This window comes from Panthera pardus, unplaced genomic scaffold (genome assembly GCF_024362965.1).
Source record: "Panthera pardus isolate Hobbes unplaced genomic scaffold, ASM2436296v1 HiC_scaffold_2, whole genome shotgun sequence".
Classification (NCBI taxonomy): Eukaryota; Metazoa; Chordata; class Mammalia; order Carnivora; family Felidae; genus Panthera; species Panthera pardus.
The window spans coordinates 92,713,210-92,723,761 of record NW_026526765.1 but is presented as its reverse complement, the minus strand read 5'-3'; the positions used below and the strand labels follow the sequence as shown (position 1 = coordinate 92,723,761).

Here is a 10,552-nt window from a genome sequence, read left to right as displayed (position 1 = left end):
ACACTGTTCTTGTTTTCCTTTTTCCAACATCCATCTTTTAATGCATACTGCATAGAGAGTCTGTCTTGATAGACAGAGGAACGTTTCCCACCAGAGGGCAATTTGGCAATACTTTATCTATGTAGTCTCCACTACGGATTTGCCTTAGATTAGAGAGATAATTAATAAGGACAACCCCAAATCACATAAACTGGCTACAAAAATTTCAGTAAAGAGATAAATGAATAAATTAAATTGTCTTTTATTTACTTATTATTACTTTTTTTTTTTTTTTGGTTCATTCAACTTGCACAGACAAAGGGCAGCTAAATTCTGGATATTTCCCAAGAATTTATTGTTTGTGCTTGTCAGCACACCTGAGCAAAATCAAACTCTTAAGAATTATCTAATCTAACTTTACAGGTGGCTTCAGGGAGAAATAAATATCTAAATGCTTACGGGCAAGTCAAGTGTAAAATATGCTTTGTGAAAATGCCTGCTAAATTTGACATGACATGCTTTATTATAACAATGGATGATCTGATAGTAAGGGCCCTCGGGCTTTTGAGGCTCAGTGGTGTCAATTTTGGGAACAAGGGTAAAAGATTTTTATCTTCAAACTTCTCTGCTATGCTTTCTTTTGGGGATCTTTTAGGAATGTTCATAATTATTACTCAATAAAAATAACACCCAAAAAATAGAATATCTGCCATAGCATTTTTATATGAAGGATCCAAGATTATCATCAAGCTATCAGTTTATCCTGGGATACTTAGTTTGTGTGAACTCAATTATTGGCATAAATTTTTAAAACTTAGAAGTTCGTTTCTTGACCTCTCCTATCAACTTTCCATTTGTATTTGTAACAGACTTCTCAAATTTGATATTTCTTACACTGAACCCTTGATTTTCCTCCACCAATCTGGTGTACCTAAAGACATATCCATCTCAGTAAATGGCAACTCCATATTTTCAGTTGTTCAGGCCATGATCTTGTAGTCACCCTGACTCCTATCTTTCTCTTATTTCCTAACATTCAAATGATCTGTGTATTTTATTGGTTTCATCTTGAAAATATATTTAGAATCCAATCAATTCTCACTTCTTTCATTACCACCTTTCTCGTCCAAGCAACCATCATCTATGGCGTGGCTTGCAGCAGTAGCCTCACTGTGGCCTTCCCATTTCACTCTTTCTCCAAATAGTCTATCTTCAAAAGAGCAGCCAGAGTGATACTGTAAAAACCTGATATTCTTCTGCTTAAACTTTCCAATAACATTCCATTTCTTCCAAAGTAAAGGCCCTTCAAAGCCTTCCCGGCCCTACAAAATCCACCCTCTACCTCACCATCTCATTCACCTCTCTGATCTCACTTCTGGGGACTCTCTACCCTGTTGAACTTCAGCCACATTGTCTTCTTTGCTATTCTTGCATTCTGAAGTTGCTAGTGACAGCCCCTGTGACTATTTCCTCCGTCCTGAGTTCCCAGCTCCTGACCCCCAGCATAAGAACTACCAGCCTTGATTCTGGTAGTGAACATTCATCAGGAGAAAATAGTTCCTAGTATACTCCTTTAAAGTCTTCTATTGACATCACATGTATCCTCTAAGCATGAAGATCAGCTAAATCACATGTGATAGAAGGAAAGGAAAGGGAAGATGGAGGAGAGCTAATGTAACTGTAAAATTATGAAGTTGGAGCCATAAGCCACTGATGAGATTACTTATAAAAATACCTATTATTTTATATTCTTAGCTTTCATTAAATCTAGACATTTCATATGAAACTTTCTGTACCATTTTGAAGAGTGGGATTTTCACAGGCAACACCTAACCAACCTCTTGAAATATGTGTATATGTGTGTATATGAAGAAAAGTTTCCTAGGCATCCAACTAAGGCTGACAGGGTAGAGTTTTCTTCCAGTTTTGGCAGATAGAAGTGGTCAGCTTCTGGTCAGCTTTGGCAGATAGAAGAAACTCTGGTCAGCTTTTGCAGATAGAAGTGTTGTCATCATTGATACCTCTAGTCTAGACAAACAACTGAATAAGATGGTGAATTTTAAGGTCCTAGATCCTGACCAAAGAATAAAAGAAATCAAATAGCCAAAAAAGTCATGCTCTGCAAGGTTCAGATTAAGAAGCACTGATGAAATTCACCAAAGCAAGCATTGCTATTTCATGTATTACAGTTCTCTTAATAAAATAAGGTATCAACATAATCCATCTCTGGGGGCTTCTGAGCAGAGATTCAGGATAAAGATCAGGTTTCCAGGACTGACTACAAATGTGCTCATCCTTTGGGAACACAGGAAAGGAAATCTAATGGTGTAGAAATCTTCACAGGGCAGCCTGGAAAAAAAAAAGACTAGCAGAAAGGAGAAGAGCAGACTACCTGGAAAAAAAAGAGACCAGCAGAGAGGAGAAGAACAGACTAGACAGCAAACTGTCCCAAAGAGCTTGAAGTCAGTAGCTCCCCAAACTATACTTGATGTTTTCAAGGGGTGGAGAAGTAAATGAGTGATTGACATTAAGCCTTACTTGTTCAGATATACTGTGATTTTTGTTTGACTTTATTAATGAAATTAAACATTATTCTTATCTCTTATGGCCAATTACTAGATTATTTTTAAATGATCAGACTTTGTCTAGAAATTGGCATTCTTTTCCTATGATTTTCATATTTTCTAAATCTCAGAGTTTCCTGAAATTCCTAGCAAGAATTCTGGATATCCTAGCACTAATATTATTTTATTTTTTTAAATCTGCAGTTCCCACCATCAACTGTGAACCCCTCCTTACCATCATTTTTTTTTTTTTTTAGTTTTACTGAGGTAAAACTGACAAGGAAAATTATAAGACAATTAAAGGTAAAGCTATTTACCTTCCATGATTCTTAAAGAAAACACTTTTATTTCTTTTTGTTCTTCTGCTGTTTCCTCCTCTCTGTTATAAGCTTACATGCTAGCTTTATAATTAATTATAGTCATAATCTATTATTAGTTTCTCGTTATGATGGATTATGACTTAACCCACTTACAAAGTGATCTTGCTAAGTTTTGTTTTTTGTTGTCTTCGTTATTTATTTTTGTCTCTATCAGCTATAAACAGCATCTCGATTCCACTTCTCTCTTCTTCCTCATGTTCAACTGTCTGTACTTATACATTTATATTGTCAAATTTCATAACATTCCTCTTTTTTCTGTCAGTAAATACTTCTACTTTTTATATGTCGTTTGTTGTTTTAACTAACTCCTAAAGAGGACTTACTATGTGTCAAAAGCACTAAGTTACTTTGTGTAAAGTAACTTAAGCCTCTCAATAAGACTATAAAATAGATAACTGTTGTTTGTCTTTTTTAACTTAATATTTATTTATTTTTGACACAGAATGAGAGAGAGAGCAAGAGCAGGGGAGGGGCAGAGAAAGAGGGAGACAGAGAATCCCAACCAGGCTTCTCGTTGCCAGCACAAAGCTCTATGTGGGGCTCAAACCCACAAACCCTGAGATCATGACCCGAACCAAAGTCAGACACGCAATCAGCTGAGCCACCCAGGTGTTCAACTATTATTTCCATCTTACAGAAAGGAAATTGAGTAACATAGAAATTAAGTAAATTTCTGGATTCATATGGCCAGTAAGAATTTTAGATTCTGTTTTCTAAAATATTGGATAATACTATCTCTTTAGGTTGTCTCTTAAAGTTGAAAGTCATTAACCATTATTTATATTCTAATGACAACATAAACAGTATCCATTGCAGTGTCAAGTAATGGGTATTATGATTACACGTAGTTTTTTATCTGGTTTATTTGTTTTCTAATTGCTTTTCTTTTTTTTCTTACATTGCCTGCCTTTTCTGTCTTATAAAATCTTTTAATATCTCAAGAGTAGTATTGAATCTCCTTTTTTCTTTGACACCTTTTCCCAAGTGTTTCATTATCCTCCACTGATGGATCACTGCACAATCGATCCTCTCTTGGACTGAATCATTTGTTTGCAAATTTCACATTTTCCTCCTTAATTTACTGTCTCGCTGTGCCATAATGTATCCTCAAATAATATCCTAAGAAATGGTGGCAGAAAGTAACTTTCAGGGAAATAACATTTTTGATGGTCTTAGAAGTGTGTCCTTCTTGGGACAGTTGGTTTAACTGATTTTAGGATTCTAAGTTATCAGTAATTTCTACTCAGAGCTTTGAAGGCATTGTTCATTACCTTCTAGCATTCAAAACTGTGGATTGGATGACCAGTGCCAAACTACACTTGTCATTCATTGATGTCCTGGTTCTTGTTCTTGGAACCTACTAGGATAATCTTTCTCCATGGTATTCTGAAATGATATGAAAATATGACAATTAGAGTGGGCTCTAATATTTCATGAACTGGTCTTTTTTAGTCTGGGGACTTTTGTCTTCCATTCTAGGAATGAACTCTCTCTTTCTTTTTCATTTCCTTCTCTCTGTCTTCTCTGGTCTATTTCTAAAATTCCTATGAATAGGATATTGGACTTCTGAATTATTATATATGTTAATATATGTCTTACAACATTTCTCTCACTTTTAAAATCTTTTTAACTTTTTGATTTTTATTCTGGATTTACTCAACAGTCTCAACTCTTGCAATTTTTTTCCTTTTCTTATTTTAATTTCAAAAAACATATTTTTGTAAGCATCTAGAGCTCTTTTTGTTCTCTAACTTTTCTTTCCTCATTGCATCTTTTTTGTTTCTTTGTTTTATGGATGCAGGATCTTCTCTGATCTTTCTAACATTAATTAGAAAGATTTGTTTTTCTCTAGGGGTGCCTGGGTGGCTCAGTCGGTTGAATATCTAACTCTTGATTTTGACTCAGGTCATGTTCTCAGGATTATAGGATTGAGCCCCAAGTTGGGCTTTGCATTGGACATGGAACCTGGTTGAGATTTTTCTCTCTCTCCCTCTCTCTCTCTTTCTACCTCCCTCCCTCTCCCCCATCCCTCTCTCCTGCTTACATTCTCTCTCTAAAATAAAAAAAAATAATAAAAAAATTAAGAAAGATTTTTTTTCTACATTCTGAATTAACTCTCTTTCCTTCAGGATCACTTTTTTTCTGTTGTTAATTTTGATTTTGATTTGTGTGTTGTTGTTGCAGTATTTTCTCATGTTTGGTGTCCCTTGTTTTTCATGTATATTTAAGCACAGGCCACTGAAGTCAGTTTGTAAGCTTTCTGAGGGTAGGCAGGGCTTGTCAATCAGCCAGCTGCACTGTAGGGTGAGTGGTCAGGGAGCCAGCTCTCACACTAGGGGACCCTACCCTGACAGAACAGATGCATTTGCTCCAGTGCCCTTCTTGGCTGTCCTGGTTCTTCTTAGATTGCTCATTCAATACCATGAGAAAAGATCCTCCTCCTTTTTCCATTTGTTGGTTTGTTCAAAGAGTATATGTCTGACTGCCAGGAGTGCTGTGTTTAGGGGGAGGGAAGGAAGTGGCCAGGTAGTCCATATTTTGTACTTCCATTAGTCCTTCATTCCATGCCCCCTGTTTCACTCTGACTCTTCATTGTCCCTGTGATTCTGAGAGCCACACCTCTCCAGTGCTGTGCACAGCCAATGGGTTTCATTCTCTAAGGCTTTCCCCTCACATTTCAGGCTTCAGCTTCCTCTATTCCACATCAACAAACACCAGTCATCCTCGTACAGGAAAATGTTAAAATCTCTGTTCTGATGACGGCTCCCTTCCCAGTTTCTTCAGCCTTCCAGGACTGAAGATCTTCCTTTCCAGTTCTCATTGTTCTTCCACCACAGTTTAATTAAATCTGAAGTTCCTGGGTGAGGCTTAGTTATAGATGTGAATGTTTATAAAAAAAAAAAAAAGATCTATGAATGATCATAACATGGAACTGGGGAGAGAACGATAGCTTTTCTGTGAACACAGAGGAGCAGGTTGTAATCTCTCTCAGTGCTGGTATTTGTCTCTTTGTACAACCTGTTTTACATTTCCTGCCTTGGTAGACATTTTTGAAAGACACTTGATTACATATTAAGTCATTAACCAAAGTTTGGAGAGTGCCATATCAAGCTACTGAAGTGTTATTATCAAGTTCTGTTAGTTGTCACATATGAGTGACTGTATTTAATGGTCATAGGATCAGGGCATTGCTGAGTCCTGTGTTTCCATGGCACAGTGGCAAAGAAAAGTCTCCTGTGATGCCCACTTACAGGAATACAGGTCTTTGTGGCCACTCACGCAATGATGTAATATTATGTCACTCTTAAACTTCCCATAAGGAAAATGATGCATTCCTATGTTAAGCACATACCTGAATATATATGTATCCCAGTTCAAATTATCCTGTTGATAATTCCTAGTATGATAATTTCCCTTGAAATACGATTGGAAATATGTATTTTTAGTATGTAAGTTTGCAAAACTTTTACCTGAAGCATGATTGTATTCATTTGGCTAGAAATCTCTGACTTGTTTTCCATGTCCCACTTTCAAGTTAAAGCTGCCACTCCCTGGAAGGTAAGTTTTCCCCGCTATAACAGAGTTCGGAAATTCTAGTGTGCATCACCTGATGAATTTATTAAAAATACAAAATGCTGGGCCTTGAACCCAGAAAGTCTGATTCAGGACATCTGGACCAAGGCCCAGGAATCTCCTTTGAAATTAAATTGTACAGGTTATTCCAATGCAGTTAGTACGTGCATTTGAGAATCCCACTCTGAGGCATAGAGGAAAAAGATGGAGATTAACTAACAAGCCAGTGTATCTTGATAAATACTTTAAGAGGAAATAGATCAGAGAAAATCAGCATGTAAAGGTCTCTAATGTACCTGGGTCCCACTAGAGTTAAATAGATGGTGATTCACATTATACATGTAAATGAACCAAAGAGATATGGATGTCATTATCAGATTTCTTTCTTTCTCTCTTCTTTCCTTCCTTCCTTCCTCTCTCTTTCTTTTTTTCTTTCTCTCTTTCTTAAGAAAAACTCATTTACTTAAAGAAGTTTTAATTACCAAAATGCTAAACTTTGAAATGAGGATATTTTCATTTGCTTTGTGAATAGTAATCCTAAAGAATAATGTTTCTTCTGCATGTTGAATTGATGGGCCTCTCTCAAATACACAAGATACATAACCTCCACCTGCCCTTTTAAAATAAATAGCACTTTTCATACTTGTCTTTTCCCAAGAATATCTCTTATTCTCGGAACCCCTTTGTTTGTTCATTGCATCAGGGCAAACCACAGGCTCTAACACAAAAGTGAACAGGTAAACATGTTGGAACTGGAAGACTTTCTTTGCTGTCAAGTGTTTTACTTGGAAGAAAGATCACCAAAGGGAGCTATTTAGTTGAGAATAAATATTCAAATAAAGTTAGCATTGCATTCAAGCTATCTCACTCACTTTTTAAGAACTTGAGCTATTTTCCTCTGCCTTATTATACATGTAGACAGGTAGAAACCTGCAAACTCAAACTGTGAAGGAAGAAAGGTGACAGAAGTCTTTGTTAGATTCTTAAAGTAGATTGGCCTGTCTTCCTCTAGTGTATATCCACCAGACAAGTAGTTGTGATTGTTTTACAGATATTCTACAGGGAAGTTACTCACTCTGATTGAAAAGTCTAGCACGATTGGGCCCAAAATAACAATGGCCAGATGCCAAGTGAAATTCCCCCTAAGCATGAATATCTTCCCCATTTCCACAATCCCAGACAAAGGTTGCTTCAAATCTGTTCACCACCACCCCCCACTCTGTCTGTCTACTAGGGCAAAAGCCCTTCACTTACCTTCACTTAAATTGTTTCTACTAGCCTCCATTTCTCACTTGGCTGTAAGTTTGTGGCCAACATTTAATGGCTTACATGTGGCCTGATTTAGCAAAACTTAGATCTGCTAAACCTGCAGTTTTACAGATATGTTAATCCATAAATGATTAACTTCCTTTTACACATAGAAATTTCCTCAATTTGGGGGCTAGTCACAGAGGAGAGAAGAAAGAAAGGGGAAAATAAGGAGGATGTCTGTCTTTGAACCCATCATCCTCCTATAACCTAATAGTTCCTTCACTCGGGGCTTGGAAATGGACTTCAATCTTCTCTTTCCATTATTTTTCTTGTGACAGATTTTTTTTTTAAGGATCAGTTTACCTATAACATCTTGTAACCAAAATTAAAAATAAAATCAAGAGAAGGAAAATTTGCTAATTCACATATTATAAGGTTGATGAGAATATGCTTAAGAAAAGTAAATATATCAACCATTTTTATTCATTAAAAAGGCATTTACTGATGGCTCATTCTTCAAAATTTTTTGAAGTTAATTTATTTTTGCAGAGAGAGAGAGAGAGAGAGCGAGAGAGAAAGCGCGCGCATGAGTAGGGGAGGGGCAGAGAGAGAAGGAGACACAGACTCTGAAACAGGCTCCAGGCTCTAAGCTGTCAGCCCAGAGCCTGACGCGGGGCTTGAACTCACGGACAGCAAGATCATGTCCTGAGCCGAAGTTGGATGCTCAACTGACTGAGCCACCCAGGCGCCCCCACTGATGGCTCATTCTATGCCAGGCACTGAGTTTAAATAATGGTCCTACTGTGTCTGCTTTGGCAACACATATACTAAAATTAGAACAATACAAAGAAGATTAGCATGACTCCTGTGCAAGGATGAAATGTAAATTCATAAAGTATTCTGTATTTTTTAACTTAATTTTTTTAATGTCTTATTTATTCTTAAGAGAGAGAGAGAGAGACAGAGCAGGAGCAGGTGAGCGCAGAGCAAGAGAGGGACACAGAATCTGAAGTAGGCTCCAGGCTCTGAGCTGTCAACACAGAGCCCGAAGTGGGGCTTGAACTCATAGAGTGCGAGATCATGACCTGAGCCAAAGTTGGACGCTCAACCAACTGAGCCACCCAGGCACCCCTCTGTATTTTTTTAAAAGAGGAAGAAATAGAACTCTCACTGATTGTTACATTCATATCACCCAAACTTAGAAAAAATGTAGTCTTCATTTCTATCTGCCACTTGTGTTTATTGATTTTTATTTTAGAAAAACAGTTTTTTATTTCTTGCCCTTTTCTATCACAGAAGAATATTTTCTGGTGTTTTTGAAATCTTCTATGATGGTTCATTATCATCAATCCTCAAACTGTGGTTGCTATAAGCTGGGATGGGACTGCCATCTGAGGGCTTAATGGGGAGATATAGGAGTCAAAATACAATGCTCTGACATGGCATCATGTTTGTGATCTCAAGTTGAGTTCTTTACCTAGTAAGTAACAGCAACTATTTCCTAATTTTTTCTTGGGTACTACCAGCCAAGAATAAAGAAATACAGTATTAATACAGTAACATCAGACACTAATCATCAAAATATTTCCATTAGATTTTTTTCTCTTAATTACAATAGAATATGAGTTTAGCTTTCTTCATTTTATAGTACTTTAAATTGTAATACAAGACACGAATGAAAATAGGTGGTTCTGCCTGGCCCTGTGGTTCAGTTTTCTGGACCCAGGAGTAGGACCAGGCTGCCTTGTCATAGATGACTAAAAGCGCCATGGCAAACCAAGCTGAGGAGAGGAATTGATGAGGTAATTAGATCTATGTGAGCAGACCAATTCGTATCAAATAAATAATTTAATTCTAGTCTTTTTCATTAATATTTTAAAAACTGGAAGATGGGAGATTTTTGGCTGTCTCCTTCTCGTACCCATAAATGACACTCACAGCATTCAAAATGCCTGTTGCTAGCGTAAGCTTAAAAAGTATCTCAAGCATTAGATTAGCATTAAAAGGTTTGAGACTAATACCTAGATTTTGACTCCTAATCCAATGCTTTTCCCAGTATAATACGATATCTTGGTCTTCAGCAGGAAATATTTTTGCTGAAAGGGAATTTCTTATAGGACATAAAGGCTAATAGGATCTATTCTGGAATGCCCAACAGAATCCTTTAGCCTTAGTCTTCAAGGTCCAAGTGTGAGCAACTGTCGTCACAAGCTGCAAGTTCTCAGCAGAAGCAAGTATGTGGACACAGGGATGAGACAGAGATGGAAGGAATAAGAAGTATTGTTTCTCTCCTGTCTCCTGTCCTGCCCCCAACCAAAATGTACCCATGACTCTCACTCCTGAATCAGTTTTGAAGGCAGAGAGAGCACTTGCAGAATGGCTGGATATTCGCAGAAGTACTGCTCTTCGTTTTAGTGCTCCTCATATCTGAAATCCAGAACAATTGCAATCCTTGATTCCTGGGTTCAACCACAATGTTGAGAAGCTGTTCTATGTGAAGAGAGAGGGTGATGTACCTGGTGGCTGAATCGGTTGAACATACAGCTTTGGATTTCAACTCAGGTCATGATCCCAGGATCATGGTATCAGGCTCCACACTGAGTGTGTAGCCTGCTTAAGATTCTCTTTCTTTCTCCTCCCCTCCATTTTCTCTCTCCCCCTCCCCCACTTGCTCTCTCTCTCTCTCAAATAAAAATTAAAAACAATAAAAATAATTTAAAAATAAAAAATAATTTTAAAAAGAGAGAGGGTAAGTGGATCAATCACTTTCCGAAGTCATTTCCTAACAGTCAAATGAAAAATCTC

The 10,552-nt window shown here is 37.2% G+C and overlaps 1 non-coding gene across 1 annotated transcript; it reads left to right on the top strand.

The window, feature by feature from the left end:
• The first annotated feature begins 8,550 nt into the window (after positions 1-8,550).
• Positions 8,551-8,657, top strand: LOC128778401 (U6 spliceosomal RNA). The gene has a single exon (XR_008423992.1). It is a non-coding gene; the product is annotated as a U6 spliceosomal RNA (small nuclear RNA).
• The last annotated feature ends 1,895 nt before the right edge of the window (positions 8,658-10,552 follow it).